Genomic DNA, 25,971 nt, shown 5'->3' with positions numbered 1-25,971 from the left:
ATTCAGCTTTCTGGTGTCTAAATGTTTTGGTTCTTTCATCGATGTGGAAAGTCTGTGGTATTGCTCAATTCAGAATTGCACTGGCATATTCATTTATTACGTGCCTGCCTACGGGCAGCTAAGATAGAGTGGATAGAGCACCAGTGCAGGAGTCAAGAGGACCTGAGTTCAAATCTCACCTCAGACACTTGACACTCACTAGCTGTGTGACCTTGGGCAAGTCACTTAACCTCAATTGCCTCATCCTGGGTTATCTCCAGTCATCCTGATGAATATCTGGTCACTGGATTCAGACAGCTCTGGAGGAGAAGTGAGGTTGATGACCTGTACAGCCCTCCTTCACTCAAAACAAAGTCAAGTGCAAGTCATGTCATCATTTCTCTGATGGCATGGTCTTCTTCAGCAATGAAGGACAAACACTCGCACAGGCGCTGTGAATATCTTATTGGCACTACAAAGCACTCCATAAGTGTGAGATAGTGTTATCCTCATTATTGCATTTGTACACCTACCCCCTCAAGGGGAAAATCCCCTGGAGACAGGAGAAACTCTTCCCTATCTTATAGAAAAACCATTTCCTTCTGTCTATGACACTATGAAATAACCCTAGACTAAAACCCTTATTCTAGGAGAAGTCAGGTGTAGCAGTGGATAAAAGCATCAGATCTAGAGTCAGGAAGACCAAAGTTCAAATCCAGTCTTAGACGCTTACTAGCTGTGTGACCCTGGGCAAGTCTTTCAGCCCTGTTTGCCTCAGTTTCCTCATCTGTAAAACGAGCTAGAGAAGGAAATAGCAAACCACTCCAGTATCTTTGCCAAGAAAACCCCAGATAAGGTCACAAAGAGTCAGACATGACGTATTGTGAATGTATTTTTAATGGAATTGATGTATTTTGATTCCATTTTTGATGGAATAAGAAGATCTTTCCCATCCATTAATAGGTCTATGTGACCTGCACACAGAAGCCCGAGTCACATGAGTCTAAGTCACTTGGAAGAAAGGGATAAGGCAGGAAGGGTGGAGCAGAGGCTAGAGCAGAGATGAGAGGAAGTTGGTCAGAGACTAGTCAGAGCTGGGAAGCTCTGACATTTACTCTAGCTACATCTTCTTCCATGGGTACTCTACTAAGCAACAAAAAGATGTTACAAAAGATATGTTTTTTCTCTCCCATTCCAACTAGATAGTTCATCTTCAGGTTTCCCAGAGGATAGTTAATAACTTCTTTGCCTTTTGAGCTGTTTGAAACTGAACAAAATAAAGAGATAGGGACAGTCACAAACTTGGAAAACTTTAAATTTTGCACCTAATTTACAAGTAGAATGAGTGAGTATATTTTTATCCCTGACTTTTTCCAATGTCTTTAATGGACTGTTAATGAGCTGCCAATTACTTATGCAAAATGAAGAAAACACATTTAGCAGTTGCTATAACTGAAGTTGGAGTAAACTACATTAAAGTGTTATAGAATAAATCTTTCTCACTTTAATAATTGTCTCTCTGCACATGCTATCACTCAGCTTGTGTTGCTGTTATATTAGTAATTAAACCAAAATGCTATGGATTAACTTTGAAGGTGCAAAAATAAATCCCCAACACACACCTGGGACTGTATTTACAATTTATTGTCAGATAAAATGTCCTAAATTTTATTCATCTCTCTCTGTTGGCATTTATATGGAACCTATTACCATAAGTATTCACTGCACTGTACGTACTGAAATGAACCATAGTACAATAAAGAAAGAAAGGAACAAGAAAGAGAAATGAGAAGACAGTTAAGCTTTAAAATGTCAAGTGATACAAAGGTTCTCTAAAGTGCCTCTTTCTTATGATCTTTGTGGGATTACTCAAGAGTTTTTTAGGCTATGATTGTCCAATCCAAACCAACAACATTAATTAAATGCCTACTATGGGTAACATGTCCAAAAGAGTGAAGGGACAGAATTGGAATCAGGATAGTCTACCTAGGTTAAAGGTCTGGCTTTGTTACATAATATTTTTATTACCACAGACAAAAGTTTGACATCTCAAAGTGCCAGACAAATCTTGAAGACTAAAAGCTATCAATTAGTTGATTTGAATCAGGGAAGCAAGTTTCTGTATTAATAATTTGCTATACCAATAAAACCATATATCTAGACTCAAGACTATCTCACAAAAAAATGTGCAAGGTACTTTACTAGGTGCAGTGTTATCCACACTAGGATAGCATTATCCACCTATTCAAATGCATCTGTAGTTTCACTGATGTGTATGCAGACTGGAAGCCATCTATGACTGCCTAACTCATATGACTTCTCCATGTCTTCCCACTGATTCACCACAATGGAGGCACCCAATGTACTACAATATTCCTCAGTGCTTACACCACATAACCAGCCAATGTTTTTCAATTATACATTTCTTTTATGACATCCTTTCCTCTGATTCTTCCCAATAGCATAATTTTCATAGATTTAGAGTTACAAAGCACCAAGAGACCATCTAGTAACAAGGGCTCATCGTAGCCCTTGTAACAGTAAGTACCCCAACAGTAAGTACCCCCACAAGGGGACCTACTACAACAGGTTCTTAGATCTGCATTCACAAAAGGAAAGGCAACTTTTGAGGGGTTAACAATCCCTTTAATCAAGCACATGCATCAATCCTTTAGTCAAGCACATATCATTCACCTAGTTCAGGGAAGTCAACACCCTGAACCCCAAAGTAACCAACCGACAATGGCTTCCTCTGATAATAATTCAACAGACAGGCATAGTTGTCTGACCAGTTACCAGAATGCTGGTGTGGCTGGCCTGAGGGGTGGTGAAGGAGGAAGGGTACACCAGGTCACATGACCAAAACTTTGGTGGTTCTCCTCCATCCTGGAGCATTTTATTTGCCAAAGAGGGACACTTAGTTATTTTAGCTTTGGCAGGGAGGGTGGCGGTTTTGGGGAATTCATGCCTGAGAGGTCTTTACTTAACCTCATTTCACTCAGTTGGGTTTTTGTTTTTTGGTTCTACTAAGTTAAAAGCTTTTTAATAGTCAACAAATCATAAGTGAAGTTGATGTGGATAGAAACAGTGCCCTAAGAGATAAAATAATATTGATTGACTTTGTGAAGTTCTTAGTGCCCTAAAGTCTCCCCTTACCACAAAACTTCCCTTATCCTGGATCGTATAATTCCCTGTCCCCACCCTCATCTTGGGGAATGGGATTTCCTTATCTTGTGTCATTCATAGTCCTCACCCTGTGCCTTTATTTTGCAAGACTTACCCTAGATCTCCAACGCCCACAAGGAAACCCTAAAATCATCCTACATAAGTCTGACCCTTTTTCTATATTGTAGCCTTTATTTTGTGCCCTGCTAGATCTCAGGCCCTCTGCTTTTGCATCAATAAAGCTCCCAAAGGCTACAGAGGTCTAAGTGAATTCATTCACATTTTGAACCAGCTCTCCCATCTCTCTCTCCAACAGTGAGACACAAAAATGAAAAACAGCACAGATCTTGTTCTGAAGGAACTTACAATTGAAAATGAGATATGATGCATGCACATAAAAGTATGCTAGAGAGTAGAATGTGACAGAAAGGAGAAATGAGGAAGAAGAGGGAGAATTGTTTAGAGACTAATATAGGTGGTACATGGTAATTACCTAGAAACTCAAATTTAAAAGAGATGAATTTTAAATTTAAAAGATGGAAATAAGGGAAGGCAAAAGAGAATGAATATAAAACGTGGCTTGGTCCTATAAACATAATGTGGAAAGTGATAGAGTTCACAATGAATTGATAATGTTGAAGAAAACCAAAAACAACAAAAATGCTGTTGTAAACTATCTTGAGGAAAAGAAGGGGGAAAGATAGGGGTACTGAGCTGGATGGATGGACCATGAGACCTGATTATACCAAAAAAGGGATGGCCACTTCTTATTTTGCTTCTATTTTCTCTGCCAAAAAAAAAAAAAAAATGTGCTCTGAATTAGAAAGGAGGGGGAGGAGGGGAATGAGCATTCAAATAGCTCCTACTATGTGCTAAACACTTTACAGATATGATTTCATTTGAATTCTCGAAATAGGCCTGCAAGGTAGGTGCTCTTATTGTCCTGATTTTACAGGTAAGGAAACCAATTAAGTGACTTGCCCAGGGTCACACAGCTAGTCAAGTGTCTGAGGCCAGAACTGAACTCAGGTTTTCCTGCCTCCTGTTCCAGCGCTATACCATTGTGCCACCTAGTTGCCAAGATGAGTTTTAGAAGCAAGAAAGAACTTTAGATATATGACTTATTACTATTAATTATGCTCTGAGGGGCAAGAGAGAAGGGAAAATTAGCCCATTTAGGCTTGGAAAATCCATTTAGTATTTTCCCTTAGCTTTGTTCAAGACAGAGTTAAACCCCCAAATCAGACCATATATGTTTGTATATCTATCCATGTCTCCTGATTCTGGAAAGACATCTGTTCCTTTATATATGAAGATAATTATGCTGACCCTCTCTCAGTAGGATTTTCACTTAAAGTCATTTCTACAAGGGTTGTGACTGGCCTGCTCTAATACACTCTAGTTTGGGCAAGGCATGGAAAGCGCATGCCATAGATGCACAAAGTTAAGGAAGGGTAGAAAGATCTACACAATATGCCTCTTTCATTCCAAGCATGTTCTGATATTGGGATGGAAAGAGGCAGAATTTTATATTCTTGCCCAGGGTACAAAATTAACTAGTAACAGTGTTATCTCCCCAAAATCAGTAATACACATAACTGACAAATGCAGTGAAATGAAAAGAGTTATGGATTTGGAGTTCAAGGTCCTGCATTCAAATGATAGCTCTACAATTAACTGTTATCTGACCTTGAACAAGCCACCTAAGTCCCTCTTATCCTCAGTTTTTTCATCTGTAAAATGAGGTGTTCCCCCTCTAAGCTCTGCTCTATGATCCTATTACATAACTTTGGACAACTCAATAAATCCCTCAGGGCCTTAGTTTCTCACTGTAAAAAGAGAGAAGTAGAATAAATTACTTCTAAGATCCTTTCTAACCCTCAGTCTACAATCCTGTGTTCTGTCAGTTGTTCAGTCATGGAAAGAAGACAATCTGTGGCCATGGAACCAGATGTTGGCTAACCAGCCCCTGCAGCGACTAAAATTGAAAGCTTGGGCTCATTATTCAAATATGTCTCTCATTTGACTCAACCTTAAATAGTACAGATTGGGTCACTAAATTGAAATGCTAAGTACGGATCACAGAAGTAACAAGTGTCACACTTCAATGATGAAGCAATTAAATGTCAATTTTTCTTTAAATTTCTTATTCTTAAATATGATTTTGAATATTTGGAAGCCATCAGATTGAAATTCCAAACATCAAACGTATCTCATCGTGCAAGGGGAGAAAAATAAACTGATCTTTCTTCCTCCAACAAACTGTTATGCACTGATTGAAGTTGTGGGCAAGGAACCAAAAAATATTTCCTATTAGCTGACATTGGAATTCACAAATGATGTGAACCAGCCAAATGGAAAAGGCCCCTCTTTTTTTTCAGATGATGCTAAACATCTACTTCAGAGTACAATGCATTGAATACTTCCAGAGCATTTGCAGATTTACTTGCAAAGATTTGCATGAGAACAACAGTGTCTCCTACTGATATTTATATTAGCACTTATACAGATAGTAATCACAGATTCAGAGGTCTGATGGAAGATTAAAAAAATGTCCTTATCAAATTTAAAAGACATTTCCTGCTTCTACAGCGGGCTTCCCTACAGTATTTATTAGGTCCCTAAAGCTGCCCCAAGGTAGTTAATTTGGCTCAAGCATAAAACTGTAATCACACCTAAACAGCTCTGCCACTGGCTACAAAGCAAGTTTTGCAGGCAAGATTCATAACAAAAAACTATTTTCTTTTTTTTCTCTTAACCACAAAAATCACAAAAGAGAATTCAATCTGCTTCTCCTGGATGCAGGGACCAGAGGAGAGGCAAGAATGGGTTGTCACTGGAGTCCTGAAACACCTTTATACAAGATATGCAATTCTGCTGCCAGACTAAGAAAATGAGTTCTAAGTCCTGGTTCTCTTTGCTTTTGAGTTGACCTTGGATACTTCTCTGGGCCTCAGTTTCTTCATCTACAAAATATGAGGGGGGTGCACATTGGAGATTCTACCTTTAACAATCTAGGATTCTAGAACCAAGGACATCCATGAGCCCAGGTTCTCTATCATGGACTGAGGTTTCCCTATCAACCCAGTTCCTGAACCATATTTTACCTAAGGAAGGCTCGACCTGAGTAGAAGGATCCATAACCACACTTAGCTAGCTAGGGTCGCTGATCATGAAGGAAAAATTTGGGTGTATTAACCTGAAAGTATGCATAATAACCCTCAGATAGCCACATTGGGAATGACTTGAGTAACCTAAGGAGAAAATAGCTAGCACCCACCCTAAGTCTCAAATCAAGAGCCACTTTTAACAGAAGGCCTTTCATAATTCCCCCAGCTGTTAGTGCCCTCTCTCTTTCCAAAAATTACTTTGTGTTTGCTTTCTACATATTTTGTAATTATTTATCTGTCTACATGTTGCTTTTTCCTGAGTAGAACATAAATCTCTTGAGGGAAAGAACAGGTTTTAGGCTTTTTTTTCCTCCTTAGTAGAATTTAAGACCCTTGAGGGAAGGAACAATTTTGTTTTTCTTCTTTGTATCCCTAGGGTCTAGCACAGGGGTAGGGAACCTGTGACTGTAAGGCCATACTTTCCCCACCCCTAGCCTAACATATTGCAGATTTTTGAAAAATGCTTGTTAAATTGAATGGAGTAACATTCCACTTTTCTACCCAATAAATTCTTCATAAACCAGGATATAGATTCAGTAAAAACTGCAGTAAGACTTTTGGGATGTTCTATAAATGAAAGAAGCAATTAGAACAGAATAGATAACCATAAAAAGTTATGTGGAGCCTACCTGCAGGACTTCTTTGTAACCTCATCTGGGTAGCAAGAAACTATTTCCATGGCTATAGCTCCGCTGATCCACTTTTGGTTCAGGAAATGATTCTTAGACCATATGAAGACAACACTCTTGCCAATAACTGGATATCAACCATAATTTATTCATATTTATCTGTATATCCCTCCACTAAAGTTATGATACCTCATCATGACATGGAACTGACGCTGGGTCATGAGCTCTGCTGCATTCTATTATGCTAAAGAAGTATTGAATCCACATGGGCCAAAATTCCTGGAGATATACTTGGTACCTGTCATCATAGACCCAACCTAACTCATCTCAGGCTTAGCTGCATAAAATTGCCTGCCAGGCACTGCATTTTTTCAGTCACAGCAACTCTTCATGATCATCTTGTAAAAGGCATGGAGAGATTGCTGTCTTCATTGGTAGAAGGAAAATCTACGTCAAAAAACATTTAAAATATGAATAGCTGTTTTAGCATTTAATGAGAATAAGTAAAAATCTCCATATATGAAAGATATCATAACAATGTTTGGTCATAGGTTTGACTTTCTATTTAGAAAATACTGATATTTCCATAAATCAAACCCAACAAGTCAACAAGTCATCAGCACTTAAGCGCATATGATATACACGAATGCATACTGCCTGTTGGCTAAGCTCTGGGATACAAACAAGGACAAAAGTCGTCCCTGCCGTCAAGGATCTGACGATCTCATAGGGAGATCATATACTAACAACTATATACAAACAAGATAAATACTGGAGGTAATGTGAGAGAGGCGTTACTTAGTTTTAAGGTGCCCCAAGAAAGGTTTCCTGTAAAAGAAGGGATTTTAGCTGAAGCTTGGAGAAAGTCAGGGAAGCCAGGAGGTTGAGACCAGAAGGCAGAGTACTCCTGGCATGGAGGATAGCCAGAGAAAGTGCAGAGAGTGGGGAGATGGAGTCCCATGGGTGGGGAACAACAAGGAGTCCAGTGTCACTGGTTCGAAGAATATGTGAATGGAAGTAAGGTGTAAGAGGACCATAAAGGCAGGAAGAGAGGAGGTTATGAAGGGCTTTAAAAGTCAGGGATTTTATGTTTGATTCTGCAGGTGAGAAGCAAGCATTGGAGTTTACTAAATAAGGGAGTGACATGGTCAGATCTACACATTAGAAAGATCTCTTTGCTATTTGAGTGAAGGATGAACTTGAAAGGGCAGAGGGCAGAGGCAGAAAGATCAATCAGAAGGCCACTGCAATAGTCCAAGTGTGAAATGATGAAAGTCTATGCCAGGGTAGTAGCAGAGTCAGAGGAGAAGAGGGTCAACATGAGAGATGATGAGAAGGTGGAATTGACAGGACTTGGCAAGAGACTGGAAATGTGGAGAAGTAAAGAATGAGGAGTCAAGGATGCCAAACAGGATTCCAGCCTTGAGTGACTGTGAGGACAGGAGTGTATTTGAAATTAATAGGGAGAATATGGAGAACAGATAATGAGTTGAGTTTTGGACATGTTGAATTTAAGATTTCTGAACAACTCTTTTACTTCATCAGTTGGACACACATACATCACTGGCAAAGTAGTATATCATTCTGGAAAACAGTTTGGAACCATACAAGAAAAGTCATTAAAATATGCATTCTCTTTGACTCAGCAATCCTACTACAGGGCATATGTCCTCCAAGGAAGTGAAAACATACCAAATATACATATATGCACACACACATATACATATATATATACATGTATATATAGATATCCATAGAAGTAGTTTTTGTAGTAGCAAAAAGAAAATGGAAATAAAGTTGATACTTCTCATCAGAGAATGGCTGAATAAATTGTCAGCAGTTAATCCTAAACACTTATTAAGTGCCAGCTGTGTATTAGTCACTGTGGTAGGACTTAGAGACACAAAGACAAGAATTAAGTAGTCCCTGTCTTCAAGATGTTTCTATTCAGTCTGATACATATTTTAATATATTGAAATATTACTATGCTATAATAAATGAAAAATATGAAGAATTCAGAGAGACATGAATGGGATTTTATGAACATATGCAAAGTAAAGAAAGAATAGGAGAAAAAATTTGCACAATGACCAAAACAGTGGAAATGAAAACAATACTAGAAGGCACAAAAGATTAAATGTTATAACCAATATTGATTTCAGAGGATAGATAATGAAGTATACTGACCTCCTTATGTTGAATGTGGTCAACTTGGAGAGATGTACTGGTTCGTTTTACTTGACTGTTTTTACTTTATTTTATAAGGGAAAGAATGTGGAAGAATAAAAGAGAGTTCTTAGAGTTATTTGAACAGAAACTAAAACTTATACCCAAGGTACATTAAGGCAATCCAGATATTATTTCAGTTAGAAGTCCTGCTAAGTCTGAGACTCAGTTTGGGATCCAAAGGAGCACACTAAGGAAATAACCTCAGATATTTACTTCCTTGGTTTCAGAAGTTCTATTATATGGGTCCCACATTCTGAAAGATGTCTCCTTAAAAGCAAAAAAAGGCACATATGTACAAAACACACAAACACAAACTTGTCATTCAGTTGATAGCTTCAATCTCCCATCTGGATCCCTCTTCCCTGACTCTTCCAACCCTGGCTCATCCTGCCATTTTGCAATATTTGCCAAGTCCTTTTTCTTTCTGCTTACACCTGGATAGGAGCCCAGCTTCAACAATCTACCTTCAGCAGCTGTTGAGATACATTCATTGTCCAGCTCTGTCTTGGAGCATAACTTTGACCATCTCTATTCTTGATTCAGATCTGTAATTCCTTGTTATTAACAAACTGTAGGAAGGACCCAGCTGTCAAGTAGGGTTCTAGCCAATGTCAGTTGATAAGCTGTGAGGATCACAAAGCCTTGAGATTCCTTATCTTCCTTAGGTAAGGACTGGAACCCTGGATTTGTCTCTCACAAAGTCAAATGACAATTCTCTTATCTCTAAATCCAATATATAGACAGACAGACAGATTAGATAGATAGCTGATAGAGATATGACAGATAGATATATATAGAGAGAGATAAAATATAAAATCCTAAGAAAGACAGGGTGGTTGTGGGATAATAGATTGAAAGTTCAAAGGAACCTCAGAGGCTATTTAGTTTAAACCCCTTACTTTACAGATAAAGAAATTGAGGCCAAGGTCTGTTGTTATTTACCCAAGGTCACCAAGGTAATAATAAACTGAGTGAGGAAGTTACTTGTCCAAAGTCACACAGATAGCAAGTAGAAGAGCTGGAATTCAAACTTAGGTCTTTTGACTTTAAATCCAGTACTCTGCATCTACCAGATGTGAATGTAGGATAGTGTTGGAATGTGACGAACAGTCAGGAATCAATTGAATTTTTGAGAAGGTAGGCTTGAGTAAAATATTTCCAAGGCTGCTTTAACTTATGCAAGATGTGAGAAAAGTCAGCATGAGGCTAATGGAAGCTGCTGCTCAATCTTGGCCAGTGTTCCTGGCGTTGATGAATGAGTCCCGTGAAGCTCTGAGCTCATCACTGTTCTGCCAGCCACTTTGCACTTCATCCAAAGCCTCCTGTGCACAGAAGGGCTTCATTAGGCTGCTAATGGGTAAACCCTAAAGATGGCATAATAGGATCATTCCAAGAAAATGTTTTAGCACATATTATTTAACAATTATTAAAATTATTAAAGAGCTGCATGATCCTTGACACCATATAGAACCTAAAAAAGGAAGGGGGCTTGAATTGATTCAAGATATCTCCTTTTTGAGTCACTAGTTGGATGAAATTCTAGTGGCCTCAGCTTTCATCTGAGTAATATATAAAATGAACAGGTGGTCTCTAGTCAAATTTTCCCTTCCCCACCAACAAAAAAAAAATGCTCCAGTAAAAGAGGTATAGGTTTTATTTATTCACAACAAACCTTGTTCAGCACAATGAGAATGTATGTCTACTGTATACTATAAGTGACAGCTTTGTGTTCACCATTTGCACATATGTTCTTTCATCTGAGCCTAAAAACAATCCTAAAGGAGGTAGCTTTGTCAGCTATTATTACCTGCATTTTACAGATGAGAAAAAAGGCTCAGAATGATTAAATTAAATGACCAGTCACAAAATTAATAAATGATGGAGCTGGGACTCCAGTCTTTTTACTTACTCTCTACCAGAAGATATCTTGAACTTTCAGTGGTTGAATCTGTCACTTACTGGCACAGCATATGGCAGAGCCAAAGACTGATAGTTGAAAAATCTGATATTCTAAGAGCAGCTAATGCTCATGGGATTAGGCATCCCTAATGGGATAATAATAACCCATCATGGGACAGGTAGTTAAGTGGCACAACGGTCTTAGAGACTTCTTAGCTGTATAAACCTGGACAAGTCATTTAACTTCCAATTGCCTCAGTTTCCTCAGTGGCAAAATGGCGTGATAGTAGCACTTACATCCCAGGGCTGTTGTGAAGATCCAATGAGATATAATATTTATAAAGCACTTAGCACAGTGCTTGGCACACAGTAGGTACTTTATAAATAATAGTTACTATTTATTATTACTATTCATTATTATCATTAGATTTCAACTGAAGAAGCAGAGTACAGCAAAGGGCCACTTGTTCTGCTGCTGAATTTGTTATGCCTGATCTCTGCAGGCTTCTATTTCTCCCTGTCCCCCATGGATTCCTAGGCATCCTTGTGTAAGTCACTTGACTCCTTCAACTCTCAAATTCACCACTGCTCAAAACAGTAGCAAACTTCTCAATACACTGCTCTAAGCTTACCACTGTCCTACTGATAAAACTTAAATGGTTTCTGAACATCAGATATGATAAATAAAGTCCAAATTATTTAGCCGAATAATAAAGGTCCTTTGCCATCTGCTTCTGGCCTACCTTTCTAGGTTTACCTCATATGACTCAGTCTCCATGTACATCCTCAGTCAAATTTGTCTTTTGATTATTCCTCAAAACTAGCTTGTAAATTCCCTACTTTCATGACTTTGCTCATATCAGCCTCTACCTCAAAGTTTTCCTGCTCCCATATCTACCTGTTGTTATCCCTCAAAGTTTGATTCAGGTGCTACCTCTTTAAAAAATCATTGCTGTAGAGTTAGAAAAGACTTTAGAAGTATCTAGTCCAACCTCCTTTTTTAGATTAAAAATAAAATGGAGGTCTAGGTGCTTGCCCAAGGTAGTGACAGACACAGGTTGTAGTCCAAGGTCCTCTGACTCCAGATCTAGTCTTCTTTCTATGGTAGTATGCTGCCTCTTCCATGAAGCTTTCTTTGATCTCCTCTAGCCCCAAGTATTATCTCCCTCTGAATTCACATAGCATTTTATATTTCTTTTAGACACTTTTATTCTAATTCATACCCTATTCCAGTTATTATCTACCATTCTATTCTAGTTATTTATATACAATTCTATCAAGATGTCCATTCAGTTATTGGACAAGAATCTCATATTCAGAATGCTAACAGTGAAATTAATGTTTATAGTTTTATCTAAAGTGGAATGATCCTTATTACCCTCTGCTCATTTTCCTACCATTGCCACCATCGCTACAAAAGCAGAAGGAATTGCATTAGGCTGAGTGCCATTCTGTATTTGACTATTGTTTCTTGAGTTACTATGGCCAAAGTGTTTATCACCACTTGGACAGCAAACTGGTGAAGACACTCTATATATTTAGCTAGGTTGGCTCTTTGAAAGCAGACTCAGTGTGTTGCCAGGATCTCAAAGTCTTTCCAGCATGGTAGTATCAGTTAGAGACTGGACCCCACTGGCATAGCCTTCCATACTCCTGGATCACCTCCATGCTTTCATGAGGTAATGGAGTAAGGCTGTGTGGAAGGCTTAAAATAGAAAATCAGACCAGTCAAAACATCCTTCAGTGGATTATATATTGAACCCAAGTGGCAAGATGGCCACCATTGTTTTTATCATTCTAAGAGGATAAACCTGCCATTAACTAGCTCTGGGACTTTAGACAAGTCACCTAGTTTCTTTATTTACAAAATTATAAAGTTCCTCTTAGTGAGCTCCTGGGAAATATTGCACAAGAAACAGGTGCCTTATTTTTGATGTGTGTGTGTTCTTCCTTCATTGCCGAAGAAGACCATGCCATCAGAGAAATAATGACATGACTTGCACTTGACTTTGTTTTGAGTGAGGGAGGGCTGTGCAGGTCACCAGCCTCACTTCTCTTCCAGAGCCATCTGAATCCAGTGACCAGATATTCATCAGGATGACTGGAGATGACCCAGGATGAGGCACCTGGGGTTAAGTGACTTGCCCAAGGTCATGCAGCTAGTAAGTGTCAAGTGTCTGAGGTGAGATTTGAACTAAGGTCCTTTTGACTCCTGCACTGGTGCTCTATCCACTCTACCACCTAGTTGCCCCTTTTAGTTAGTAAAAGAAGGTGGATAGACAATTCATGAGACAAAATGTCATAAAGGAAAGTAGGAGAGAAAGGACAAAAGGAGAAGGAAAGAACTTTACTGACTCACCCAACATACAGAAGAAACTGAATCAACAGGGAATGAGTGGGATGTGAGTAGTTCAGCTTTCAGGGAGCAAAGCTATTTAGTCATACCTTTGAGTGTTTGGACCTGCTCATTTAGGCAAGGAATGTATTCTTATATGTGTAATCTGTCTTCAAATCCCTTAGCACAGGTGTGAAGCAAGGTTAAAAGCCTAGGAAGGAGTCTTATTGGTGGGTTTTTCTACCAGTCACACATATATAACAAATGTAGGAATGTGGACCACGGGTCTGAAAGATATGACCTAACTGTTTTAACAAGTTTCCTAGGTCCTTAACCTCAGCATTCTCTACATATCCAATCAATTGCCAGATTACTGTACTTACTTACTTTACATCTCTCAAATATAATCTTTTCTCTTCCCTGACAGACATCATCTTAGTTCGGGCAACAGTCCCCTAATTGGTTTCCCTGCCTCAAGTCCCTCATGACACCAGTCAACTTGCTGCCAAAGTAATTTTCCTTAAACACACATCTAACCATGTGATTCCCCTGCTCAACCAACTCCAGTGGCTTCCTATTACCTCTAGGACCAAACAGAAACTTTTCAGTTTAACTTTTAATCCCCTTTACAATCTGACCCTGATTTCTTTGCAGCCTCATTGGATACTAGTCATCCTTCTGCACTGGCCTTTTCTCTATATCTCAAAGGCAACATTTCATCTCTTCTTTTCTTTCCCTTGCATTAGTAAGACTTTGTGCCCACAACATACTTTTGCCTTATCACTATGTCACTGCCCTTCCCCAAAATTATATATATATATATGTATATAAATATATAATATGTATATGTATATGCGTATGTATATGTATATATATGTATATTATATATGTATATCTATGTGTATGTGTATGTGCATACACCTACACACACACTTTTTGCCTCCCCCAGAAAAATGTAAGCTCTTTGTGAGTAGGGATTGCTTTATTCACTGTACACTCAACTCCTGGTACATAGTAAATACTTAATACTTACTGAATGATTCATTAGCTTTGCTTTTGTGCTTGCTCAGAGTTATTTGCATGGCCAAGAGCCAAGGGATTTTACAGAACTATGGAATAATCCCGTCTCAGACCTACACGGTTCTTTGGGCTTTTTTTTGGAAGGTAACCCTCAAGATGGATTGAAGGAGAACGAAGATAGACAATTAAGAACTCACTGGAGTTAAACAGGACTTTCTAACTCTAAGTCAGATAGATCCTTGGGATAGAGATATTGATTCTAATAACAGCAGGAAGTGAATTAAGGCATATACTTAATCCTAGACTGAGAGCGCTCTCCCCGACTTTTGTTCCACATTTGACTGAGTGTGGTGACTCAGAGCGGCTCATTACTCTAGAGCATTCCCTAGAGCCAAGATGGCCAGAAGATAGACTGAAGAGATAAACATAAGAGGCTGTCAACAAAGAGAAGTTTGGCAACTATAAGAACAGCAGAAGACATGTGACAAGACAGAAGAGACAACATGCCCAGTTGGGAGCTGATCCAGAGAGAGCATCATGATATCATCACTGATTTAAAAGAAGACATTGATAACATTGTAAAATTAGACAATTAGTTGTCCCTTTTTGAGTACCCTAGTATACATTGCCTACAGGTGTGCTTTACATACATGTTCCATAGTAATATTCCTTCTTCACAGTGATGGTATATGTTTACAGAAGAATAGATAAGATTATGGGGAAAATGTTCTAGTGTTGTTTTTTTTACTATGATATTTCATTATGAAGCACGTGCCTTGAAACTACTATGCCAGCTCCCATTTATACAGGTGACTTGGGTCTCCACAGTGTATCTACAAGGTGTTCTCATGCCTCTGGGAGTTGTTTCTGCTTTGCTATAACTCATGAGCCCCTACCAATGTGCATCCCTCCACAATGATCAGTTAATATATATTAGCCAGCCAATTAGCTTTTAGAAAGATGTGTTTACTAAAGTCATATAATTGGTACAACTGGTATAAACATTCCCCACAAAAGTCAGTGACATACTCTCCCAGAAGTACATACAGAGTCCAGAAGCTAGAGCTTAGAGAGCACATGTAGCAAAGGGGTAATTCATAGCTTTTGGAAGTATTTTTGCTTGAGTCTTCAAAACATTCTGCTTAGATATGGTGTAGGTTTTTTGTTTATTTAGGCTTGTTTTTCCTAGGCTCTTAGTAGAGTTTCAAATCTGTGTTCAATCTGTCCTTAGCTCCCAATTCAGACACTACCATCAGATGTCCCACTTAAAGAATGCCAATGAAAAGATGGGAATCTCTGACAAAGGGACTGGGGAAAATGAAGCCACGGTGCTCTCTTCCCCCTCCAACCAGTTCCTCCTCTGAGATTTGTCTGGAATTCTTTCTCTTAGACTACTGCTTATTCAAATCTCAGATTCCAACTGACTCTGTGATTTTATTCCAGCTCCAGAGGGCATGAGCAAGCCCCTCTGGCAACCCAAACAGATTTCATATCTGACTTAAGGAGATATCCAGGACTTGTTCAAACCTAGTAGAAAAGGGAGGTGCTTATTATCTAATAAATTTATTAAGATGTGGCATCTTATCACTTACTTTAAGTGAGGTAATTGATCAACTCACTAGCAGACCTCCTACCCTTACAACGAATGTTTTTGACATTAAATATTGTAGCAGACTAGTAAAAGTAAATACATCAGTGGGAGCTAATAAGATGAAGTTTTGATTGGAATCAAATCCATAGAGTGCCTTGAACCCGTACCTATTTGGTAGATAGTATTAGATTCTTATGACAGAGAAAGACAAAGAAAAAATAGCCTTCAATTGAAGTAAATGCCTAGGAAGATTATTACCAGTGTTAGCATGTGACCCAGGCAAGCTCAGATGTACCTGCCACTTTTCAAAGGCTGAAGAAAGTAGCTGGAGATGTAGACTGTCTATAAGAGTTAGTTGGGGAAGCCCTTGGAAAACCATAAGGAAAAACTAATGCAAGTATTAAACTGTCCTGGATAAGTTGGTCTGGAACTGGTAATTGACAGTGGAGAGGAATAAAACACCAAGCAGTGGTGGGAATTGAGTGAACCACGCTGACTCCACCTTGTAATTCAATTCTGAAGCTAGCTCCATTCCCTTTCTCTTCAATTTGGGTCTAATCCAATTTCTGTCTTGTGTAAAAAAAAAAAAAACAACTTTATTCAATTGTGAAAATTGTGATAGAACTTTGTTGCCCTTTTTGAAATTAACCCTGTGAGGCTGAGAAGCTGGACCACGTCTACTTGCTGTTTAGAGACCCTTAACTAAGGACCTAGGTCGTGCTGACTAGAAACCTGGTCAGATCAGAAGACTGATGCAGGGCATTTTCTCACAATTATCCATGCATCTCAAGCAACCCAGAGGTCTATTCTGAAAACTGGCCCCACAATGATCAATCAGCTATTGTTTTTTGTGTTCCTTTGATCATTCACAGATAGGTGGGGAGAGCAGGATACCTTTTTTTCTGATGTCAGGAAATTGCGCCTGTTCACTCTCCCCTTCCAACTTGGAAATTCTCAAATCTTTCCTCCAATGAGAAATCAGATTACCTAATGTTAATTAATTGTTTCCTTTTAATTAATTGGCCTTATTTAATGAGTTGTTTTTAACGTATAAAAGTCTGTCTCCCCTTATATTTGAAGTCCAGTGCCAAAGCTGAAGAAGGAAACTGGTTCCAATTTGTTGGGCAATTGTCTTGCATTGCTTATATCAATATGCTCAGAAGTTTGAACCTTTGTCAGTCATTTCATGTTTCACCAGTCACAAAAGTACCTATTCTTCAGAGCCTCTGGCAAATGTGTAAATCATAATGTTTCAACAGGAAATGAGCAATGATCCAGAGAACATAGGGTGGTTTATCAATAGGCCATATACAAAAATTCTTTGCGAACTAAAGACTTTTCTAGGATTTTGTCTCACTTGTTGATAAAATAGAAGGACAAGAAAGGCCAGACCCTTTTCCACGCCATTTGGAAATTGTTGGGTCAAGAAGAATAAACAATTTTTCAATGACTTAGCCAAATGTCTCATTCATGTACTAATGTTTGTTTCCCAGACAATCCATTTGTACTGCATACTGACATTAGTCTAAAAAAATTGACTTGGGGACAGCTAGGTGGTGCAGTGAGTAGAGTACTGGCCCTGGAGTCAGGAGGATCTAAGTTCAAATCTGGCCTCAGACACTTTACACACTTACTAGTTGTGTGACATTGGGCAAGTTACTCAACCCCAATTTCCTTGTCTTCTCCCCTCCACAAAATAAAACAAAAAGTGCTGACTTAGGGAGAGTCCCTTACCAAGAGAGTGATGGCCACCAAAAATGGGTCATATTTGCTATAGAGGATTGGCTGACAATGATGCTTGTTATCCCATGCACAGCGTGGAATGCTTGTCTTTGAAACAGATCATCATTGAGAAATTCTGAGAGCGCATCATGTTGTTGTTGTTGAGTCGTTTCAATCCTGTCCAGCTTTTCTTGCCCCTATTTGGGGTTTTCTTGGCAAAGATACTGGAGTGGTTTGCCTTTTTCTTCTCCAGTTATTTTACATATGAGGAAACTGAGGCAAACAGGGTTAAGTGACTTGCCCAGGGTCACACAGCTAATAAATGTCTGAGGCCAGATTTGAACTCAGGTCTTCCTGATTCCAGGCCCAGTACTATATCTACTGTGCCACTTAGCTGCCTGTATATACACAGAGCTTAATTTGATTGACTTTGGCCTAAGTTAACAACTAACAGAAACAGGTTGTGTCTAGCTCTGGTGTAGAATTGTGGGAGAAAGAGCAGGCACCAGAATTACAGGGAAAATGTCGCATGGCTCCTTCCTCTATTGTGCTATTCCATTAAATGCTTCTGCTTTGAATTAATTGTGTCTTCTGGCTAACTATTAAAAGTGAACGCATTGGTGAGGGCTTATGAACTGAAATGTTGACTGGATGGGGAACCTGTGATAACTTTTATGAAGTCTCTAGATAGGGCTATTCAGGCGCTACACTGACATAATTTCCCCAACGGAGATTTCCCTTTCCTATTATATCTATACACAAGACTAGAGTGACGTAACTGTGCTAAGTTCTTAATTAGGTGCCGTAGGGAGTATACAGAGGCATCTTATCATCCAAGCATTAAAATGAGGTTGATGATCAAGTAACCTGTAAAACCAAGATAATTTTTTCCCCAATTCAAGTAGCTACTGGAAAGTTTCATTACATGCCTCAAGTTACATCACTTAGCAACAGCATTTCAAAAATTCAGCTTATCAGCATGATCACTAATAAGCTAGTAAGCTGCAAAAGCTGGATACATTTGCATTTCAAAATAAATGAGAGTAAATGTCAAATTGTGTTTCAGAACATAGCCACTCTCCTTGTGCTAGCTGCATTGAATTTTAAAATTGCAATCATACCACAGATATTTTTGATGCAAAATCTCCCTCACTTCAGTTTGTCCCAGTCTGTCCGTATAGATATGACTGTTGTATGCCAAACAGCAACTTAAGCTTCTGTTTGGGTTCCACAAAGATGAATTTCAGAAAGGGACCCCTTGCATGAGGATCTCAGTAGCACAAATAATAACAATGTTGAAAGACTTGTAGAATTTTCATCAACTCCAAGACAATTTCAGAAGACTGATGGTGAAACAAGCCTCCCATCTCCTGGCAGAAAGCGGGGAGACTAGAGGTAGGGAATGAGGCAGACAGTTTTTAGACTCAGAAAAGGGCTAATTTGCTTTGCTTGTTTTATGAGGAAAAATTCATATGCGTGTGTGGTTATTGGAAAATGACAGTGATTTTTACAAAAGTATCAATGAAACAAAAACAAAAGGAGAGGGAAAGAGACCTCTGACTCTCTAATTATAAAACAGTATTCCAGTGGAGAAGGATGATTCCTTCCTTTCCCCAATAGAGATGTCCCTTTACTTCTCATGGTTATACATTGAACTGGCCATACAAAAGCTCGTAGCAAAAGTTCCTAGCACCACAGAATTTAGAGGCAGAAGGGTCCTTGAATACTCCATCTAGGGCCATCTCCAGTTGTCCTGATTTATGTCTGGATGCAGATGGCTCCAGAGGAGAAAGTGAGGCAGGTGACTTTGCCTGGCTCACTTAAATCCAATTCACTTGTAAGTCATGGCATCACATCCCTGATTTCATAGTCCTCTTTGAGAATGAAGGACAAACAACAACATCCAGTTCAACTCCTTCATTCTATAGATAAGAAAATTGAAGCCCAGAGAGGCTAAGCAACTTGCCTAAAGTAGCAAAGGACTTGGGATGTGAACCCAAGTGAAGTCTACATCCAATTTTCTTTCCACTCCTTAGTAAGGCAAAGAATAATGTATGGAAATATCTTATTACTGAAGTGTTAAAATGAGTTTGATCATTAAATAACATATATAGAAACCATTACGATTTTAAGTAACCCTTCCATGGGTCCTTTCTTCTATAAAGGGTCAATGAAAGTAATATGCGTGAACTGAGAAAAGAGAAAAACACTGTCTCTTGCCTAGCACCACTGCTAGGACTTTTTCTTTGTTCTCCATTGTCTTTTGGACTTTCCCCAGATAGACTAGGGCTATGCAAAAGTAATTAACCCACAACTAGCTAACAAAGCATCTTTAGCAACTGATCTCCAAGGAGTTCCAACAGGCACAATAGGTTTTTTGGAGTAAGAGTTATATGTGAAGTCAAGGTTTTATGAAACTTACCATCATGTTATTGTGGTGGTGATTAGTGGCTATGGTTGTGCAGTCACTTCAGTCATGTCTGATTCTTTGTGACCCCCTGTAGGGTTTTATTGGCCACCATTCATGAATGGTTTGCCATTTTCTTCTCCAGCTCATTTTATAGATGAGGAACTAAATCAAACAGGTTTAAGCAATTTGCCCAGAGTCACACAGCTAGTCGGTGTTTGAGGCCAGATCTGAACTTGGGAAAATGAATCTATCTGACTCTAGACCCCACATTTTAACCACTGTACCATCTACCTGCCCCAGATGTAGCTTAGAGTAGGAAGAAACCTCAGAGGTCATTCTATTTAGCGCCTCCCTTTTTTTTTTTTTTTTACAGATGACAGAAAGAAGATCTGGAAGGTAAAGCCTGTCTATAGTCACGTTAATTGAGATTTAAATCAACAGATCCAACACTTATTCCCATGTACCATCATTACTGAAAATTTACAAATATGTTTTATTGAATTAACCCAAAGAGTCTGGGGGGCTTGGCACTATAGGTATGAAGTCTTCTACTCCAGAACCATTCTTGTCCCACTGGAACCTTAGACTACAAACCTGGATCAACCCTGGGTGCTGATAAGCCAGATTTTATCCTACTCACCCAGATTCAAGTCTCTATACTACTTCCAAGCCATCCCTATGTCATGTTGCTGCCATATTCCTGTACCCTGGAGTTCCCCTTTTATGCGTTATTATGCCTCACTAAAATGTAAGATCCTTGCAGGCAGGGATCATCTTGTTTCACTTGTATCTCCAGTGCTTACTATGGTGCCCAGTGCATAATAAGTGCTTAATAATCTATAGCCATTACAGGTCCATGTTTCACAAGGACTCCTTGGTGGTCACCATACCCATCCATGTATATTAAACTAACCCATGTAATTGAACCAACTTTTAACTAACTGAAGCCCTCTTTACCTGAAGCCAGAAACTTCTGACCCTACAAGACACCATTTGAGAGGCAGAGAGAGCTCTGATGATTCCCGAAAAATTATGCTTTGAAGAAGAATAGCTGTGTGTAGCATCTCTAAAGAATATGTAGTTAATCATTGTGCATTCAAGAAGCTTTTCTCCATCTTAATGTTATGAGCCTTGAGGCTAACAAAAATACATTTTTTTAATATCAAACAGCCAGCTTCCAAGAAGTGAAAACCCAGGTCAGCAAAGGAGCAGTAAAAAAAAAAAAAAAAAAGTCAGTTAGATGCTTGAAGAAGCCAGACAGGGCAAGGAAATATTGACTGTTCCATGTGTGATCAATCATCAAAAGCATGGCAACAAATGCAAGGCTGTCTCTAACTAGTGCTAACAAAACTGAAAAACAGTTTCCATGAGGGAGGTACTGGGTCATCCCTCTCTGCCCACCACTTCCAAGGAGACTGGCTACACTTCTTTGGTTATTGCAGGTGCACTTACCTCCCACAGTGGGCAGAAGGATTTGCCTTAATTCATAGCCTTTCTTGTCATCAGTGTCCTCTAGAAACACAGCATAGTTTTGAGGCCACTGTTGCAAGAAGATGGAAGACTAGCTTGTCTGGGGCAAGTTCATTGCTGGAAATTGCCAGGAAGAGAGAGGAAAAATTTGAAGAACTTTATTGAAGGGGACATTCCTTGCTAATAAACTGAACTATTGGTGCCAGACAGATGAAGACAGAAGGGGATGAAGGACTATCTGAAGGGTGGGCACCAAGTAAGTTACTAATGGCTACACTTTAGGTTTCCAAGGAACAAAAACCATATATACAATCAAGTCCATGATGCAAAAATGCTTATGTTTGGATTACATGATTTTAGGACTGAAATTTAAATCTCAGAAATCTAGCACCTTCATCTTGCAGATGAGGAAACAAAAGCTCAGAGAATAGTATCTTAACAAAAGTCACACAGATTGTAAATGGCAGATTTGAGATTTGGATCCAAGTCTTCCGAGTTCAAATCTTTCCATGGCACCATATTGCCAGATATCTATGTTTATGAAAATTAATCACATGCTTGGACTTAGCATAAAAGACACAAAGAAGAAAGTTATAAAAATCATAGGTAGGATTTAGGGTTAGAAGGAAATAATCTAGTCCCAATCCCCCATTTCATAGAAACTAAGTAGCAGAGAGCGAAAGTGAGTCTGACAACTAAGTTATCAGAGCCCAGGATTCAGTTCTAGGTTTTCTGACTGATTTTGGTGCTCTGTGCTTTAGTATTCTAAGAAGGCTATCTCTATAGATTTCCCCCAGGAAATGTTCAGTTGAACCTACAGCTGAGAAGCCCAGAAACATACTTCCTGTTTCAAGCAGGCTTCTTCCAGGAATTTTCCAGGACTCAAATCTTTGACTCACTCTATATATGTCCAGAGTGGAATTCTCTCTCTTTTCCCTCTAAATCTCACACTTCTCCAACCTTTCTGATTTCTATTGAAGGAAGGCATCAGTATCATTCTACCCAGTGTCATAATCTTAGAATTAATCTTAACTCAAGTTTGGTCCTAATTTTACTCTCTCTCTCTCAAACCCCAAATCCAAGTTGTTGCCAAGTTTGTTAATTTCTACGTCCACAATCTTTCTCACATACAACTTCTCAGAGCCACCGTCTTCCTTAAGTACTCACCACATCTATTACAAATAGTCTCCTAATTGGTCTCCCTGATTCTAGGACATCTTTTTCCTATCCATTCTCTATGATGGTTACCAATATAACAGACCTGACCATGTCACTTTTCTATTCAAACTATAAATGGCTGCCTGTTGCTTCTGTAATACTATCACAAGCATTTCTTAAGTGTTTACCATGTAGACTTGTTGTCATGTTGTAGATACAAAGACACACTTGAAAGCCTCTGCCCTCTAGGTGTTTGTTTACATGCTGATGAGGGAGACAGCACAAATACACATACACACATACATACACATATATAAAATGTGTAGCTATGAATGCAAAGTAGCTTGAGGAAGAAGTATCTGGGGATAATCTAGAAAGGTTCCCTGGAGGAGGTAGTGCTTGAACTAAGTCTTGAAGGAACTTAGGGGTTCCAAGAAGTAGATATGAGGAGGGGTTGGGGCAGCTAGGTGGTGCAGTGGATAGAGCACCAGTGCAGGAGTCAGCAGGACCTGAGTTCAAATGTCACCTCAGACACTTTGACTCAATAGCTGTGTGACCTTGGGCAAGTCACTTAACCCCAATTGCCCCATCCCGGGTCATCTCCAGTCATCCTGATGAATTCACTGGATTCAGATGACTCTGGAGGAGAAGTGAGGCTGGTGGCCTTGCACAGCCCTCCCTCACTCAAAACAAAGTGCAGGTCATGTCATCATTTCTCTGATGGCATGGTCTTCTTGGGCAACGAAAGATGAACACAACAATGAGGAGGAGTTCTGTTCTAGGCTAGTGGAATAGTCTGGCATTTAAGGTATTGCATAATCTGTCTCTAACCTATCTTTCCAGCCTTATATCAAACCACTCCCACATATTCAAGAGCCAAAAACACAAAGCAGATAGATAGCTAGGTTAGGAACCAGGAAGACCCGGTTCAAATGACCCTGAATAAAACATTTAGTCTCTCAGCATGCTCCAGGCAATTCTTGGGGATTGTAAATTCTGTTACAAAGAAGGTGCTGACCTGTAGGTAGGAAGTTTCCTTCTCTGAGGGTTCCCCTTACCTGCAAAATCCCAGGTCCTTGTCTCTATCCTCCTGTACACAGTCTACATTCCAGCCAAACTGGATATTAGTTATTCCCCCAACACAACAGGCCTCCAATACTGTTCCCTAACGCTGTTCCCCATGCTTCTTCCTTTGAATTCCGATCTTTCAAGACTCAGCTCAGGTGCAGCCTCCTCAATGAAGCCTTCCCAGATCCTGTAGCCACTCCCAGCTGTTAGTAATCTCTCCTTCCTCAAGTTATTTTATATTTACTTCCTTCATATAAGTACTGTGGAAATGTAAGCTTGTTAAGGACAGGAACTATTTCACTTTGGCTTTGTCTCCCCAGTATTTGCAACAGTGTCTTGTGCATTAGTGCTGCTTAATTAATGTTTCTTGAAAGCTGATATAATTTAGAGACCAGTGGTTCTCAAGTTTTTTGGTCTCAGGAGTCCTTTATACTTTTACAAATTATTCAGGATTCTAAAGAGCTTTTGTTAATGTTGATTATACCTAAACATCTTAGTATTATTATGAAAATAGTTTTGCTCTCCCAGATCCCTTGAAAAGGACTGGGTGCCCCTTAGGGTGACTGGACTACACTTTGAGCAATATTGAATTAGCCAGTTATCTTAGTCTGTGCTTCTCTTGTAGTGAGTGGAAAAGTGGCTACACATGTGCAAAGTTCCTGGTGCAAGGACAGCTAGAAGTATAATTTATTTATCTAAGCTAGAAATTCACTCCTCACTTTGTCTCCTAAGCAGACATGTTCATCTCCCTGTTCCTGCCACTGTCAAATAAGAATAAAATATTTTCAAGCTTACTCTTGAAAATATGACCCATGGTAAGAAACTAAGTGACCCTGTCTCTGGGTAAACAAGAGTTATGTCCCTTCCTCAGCCCATAACAAACCCTCCCTTCCTCTGTCCTTCCCAATGGCAGTCCCATTTCCATTTCTCTTTATATTACAAATGTATCTTTCCCAAAGAGAACATACTTCCAGAGAATTAGGCGACTTCTCTTATTCTTTGTATCACCAACTGTTTCCTGGTGTCAGAATATTCTGGGTTGCCATTCTCCTTTCCTCTATCAGTACTGTTATAAAACTGCACTCTGGGGAAATGGGGTGGACGGGAGAAAGCTAAGGAAATGAAAAAGGATAGGAAAGAGAAAAAGAAAGGAAGAAATATTGAACAGACAAGGGCTTTATGCATTAGAAATAGTTCCTACCCAAGTCTTTCCCCCTCCCTTCAAAATTAGATAAATTAAAGGCTAACAGTCCCCCGGCAACAAAGAGAATAACAAGATTGCTAAAGTCTCACCATTGCTCAGTTTTCTTGGGGCCTAAAGACATCAAACAGACAAACCTGTAGTGCAGATTGTTCATGGCTCTACAGAGAAGCTTGATAGTCATCATATCCTTTAACAGAATGATAAAATCCTGCTGAGTTTATCTCATGACATCTCTAGCACTTAGCAGTCACTTTCAGGCCAAGGCACTTTGAAGATCAAATATTCTACTTTGCCAGAAATACCTGAGGATTTGAGCGCACTGTATATAAGGTGAATTTTAGTGTAAGGGGGATTTTAGCGTGTGTAAAGTGAATTTTTGTTATTATTTTGCAGAGTTCACTTTCCCAGGATCCATAGCCATAACAATCAATGGTTCCCAAGTACTAGATACGAGTTCCCACAGTGATGGTTCCAAACATCTCCACCAACCTCGCGCAGAGTTATATAACGGTAAATAACATAAACACCCTCTGCGACTGAGCAGTGAGATACAGGGATGAGGTGATGTAACCTTGTGAGGCTATTGCTGGCAATATGCCCTCTTTGTCTGTTGGCCATAAAACAAGTAGTCACTAGACAGTGAATAGGAAACCCTTAGGATTGTTTGCCCAAATGCTGTGTTTGCTTCAACTGGTCCTCATTAAGGCTTGGGGGGAAACTTAGAGTTGAATGCACAAGCTGGAATGCTGTACATGCCTTGATTGGCCCCCAGTGAGGCTTGGGGGGAATCTTTGCTTGCCTCAGCTGGCCCCCATGGAGGCTCAAGGGGATTTAGGGGAAGCACAAGGGGTGCCTATCTCGACTGACTCCATCGAGAGGTGGGGATAGTTGCCCCCCCTTCTCACCAGCCCCTGTGAGAAGG

The 25,971-nt window shown here is 39.4% G+C and overlaps 1 long non-coding RNA gene across 1 annotated transcript in view; it reads right to left on the bottom strand.

Moving 5' to 3' along the window:
* Nucleotides 1-24,056, bottom strand: part of LOC140523786 (uncharacterized) — a 53,041-nt gene extending 28,985 nt beyond the window's left edge. The window contains exon 1 of the long non-coding RNA XR_011973471.1: nt 23,836-24,056. This is a non-coding gene — a long non-coding RNA (uncharacterized lncRNA). The remainder of the gene's footprint in view (nt 1-23,835) is intronic.
* Nucleotides 24,057-25,971: the final 1,915 nt, after the last annotated feature.

The sequence above is a fragment of the Notamacropus eugenii genome, chromosome 2 (genome assembly GCF_028372415.1).
Source record: "Notamacropus eugenii isolate mMacEug1 chromosome 2, mMacEug1.pri_v2, whole genome shotgun sequence".
Lineage (NCBI taxonomy): Eukaryota > Metazoa > Chordata > Mammalia > Diprotodontia > Macropodidae > Notamacropus > Notamacropus eugenii.
This window is presented reverse-complemented; position numbering and strand designations above follow the sequence as displayed.